The 1,958-nt window shown below is 37.9% G+C and overlaps 1 long non-coding RNA gene across 1 annotated transcript; it reads left to right on the top strand.

Moving 5' to 3' along the window:
* Positions 1-288: 288 nt before the first annotated feature.
* LOC149184033 (uncharacterized) lies at positions 289-1,715 on the top strand. The gene is made up of 2 exons (XR_016257741.1): positions 289-1,249; positions 1,504-1,715. It is a non-coding gene; the product is annotated as an uncharacterized LOC149184033 (long non-coding RNA).
* The last annotated feature ends 243 nt before the right edge of the window (positions 1,716-1,958 follow it).

Below are 1,958 nucleotides of genomic sequence, written 5' to 3' on the forward strand. Positions count from 1 at the left end.
GACATTCTCAGTAAAGTGATTGGTATCGATTTTTGCAGTATAGTTATGGATTCTGTTTCTCAGTCGATCATCGACAAGTTCTTCATAGTAACCAAAACCATCCTGAATAGTATGGTTTCTAACAAATCTTCCTGCGAGGAACTAAAAAAAACCTTTTTCTCCTCAAGCCTAGCATTGATGAAATTGCCAAGCTATCTTCTTAGTCAAGCCCCGCGCCTCACAGAGGCCACCCATTCAAATACATTCAAGCGCAGCTGCAAGATGGCATTCACCTCGTCAAAAAATTAGAGCGTATGAGCAGCTTTAATTTATACAGAAGGTATCGCTATGGAAAGAAAAACCAAAAGATAGAAAAGAATGTCAATGATTTCAAGGGTTTTAGCAAATAATATGAACTTATTGAAGAAATGGGTTGGCTTATAATGGAAAGGGTTAAGATGACTAATGATGCCAGCTCCAATTATTTCATGCTTCATCAAATGAGCACAACTAAACTATTTCAGAGCGCCATTGATGGGTTGCATGATACTCCAATGTCTGAATAGTCTGAACAGTCCACTGGCAGCGACAACTCCCAAGTCCCGAGTATGCCAAACTTCGTAGTGGGTTTGAATAATATTGTCAATGATGTCAAACAGATCCTATTCCAGAAGGGAGTTAGTATCATTGGGGTTGAAGGGATGGGTGGAAGTGGCAAAAATACCCTTGCATTAGCCCTTTGCAACAATCCCCACATCAAAGGTAAGAACAACTCCCCTGTTTTAATCGTCACACCATGCTTCCCTTTTATTGCTTCCTTTTGGTTTTTGCAGTGCTTATTCTATTTGTGATTATCAGATTTCTTCCAAAATAATATAGTTTTCATAACTGTTGCACGGTCTCCAAAAGTAAAGGGCCTTTTGGAGATTATGTGGGATAAAATAATTGGAGGTCGAAGGCTTGTTTTTGAGAGCATCGAGGATACGCACAACCAATTGCAGAAGAAACTCAGTTCAAAAGGAAATCCACAGTTGTTGGTGGTTTTGGATGATGTTTGGTTAAATTCAGATTTGGAAGAGTTGTTGTTTGAAGCAGAGGGATGAAAAACGGTTATCACAACCAGGAAGGATCTCACTCTTCCACATACAGACAACAGTCGTGTGTATAACATGCCCATGTTGCAGAAGGCCGATGCCCTGTCTCGTTTTGTTTCTGAGCCTTTTGACGGCCTTTGATTCCAACAAAAAAAGACGAAGTTGTTGTTAAACAGGTATGCATATGACATACTATTTAAAATCTCATACCCTAACTGTTTGTTTATCTGTCCTGCTCGAATGCTTTGCATCCTATTATAGATTTTTCAAATTTAGATTGATTTTCTGTCCCTTTGACAGATAAATGGTTTTATAGGTCTAAAATCGGAGAGTTGATAACCACAGTGCGTTGTGATATAAGTCAGGCAAAAGTTTTAATGCTATATATTTCTGCAGAAGATTAACATGTTTAACTGTAAAATATTTGTAGGTTGAAGTAGTGTCTATGGGTTTACCACTTGCCCTCAAGGTGATTGGAAGCTCTTTGTGCAATGAGGCACAGCCAGTTTGGGAAAAGGCTAAGAAGAAACTTTCAAGGGCAGAATCTATATCAAAACATCACAGAGAGGAACTGCTTCATTGCTTGGAAACGAGTATTGATGTCCTTGATGATGAAACAAAGGAGTGCTTTTTGGACTTGGGGGAATTTCCCAAGGGTAGAAAGATCTGTTGATTTAGTCTTCAATCTTGGTCGATGGTTAAATGCACAATAAACATATTTTGTATAAATTTTGTTGATTTCCATAAAAGTCTTTTTTTTTAAATAAAGGGCATGTTCCAAAGATAACTGCTTTATAAGTTCAAAAATCACATGCAGGCACTTACAATATTTTGTGAATGGTGGCATAGCTTATTCAAGGTAATGAAAAACAAAGAGGAAAGGAA

The sequence above is a fragment of the Pinus tabuliformis genome, chromosome 3_2, assembly GCF_031772625.1.
Source record: "Pinus tabuliformis cultivar Carrire ecotype Pingquan chromosome 3_2, CPIR1, whole genome shotgun sequence".
Classification (NCBI taxonomy): Eukaryota; Viridiplantae; Streptophyta; class Pinopsida; order Pinales; family Pinaceae; genus Pinus; species Pinus tabuliformis.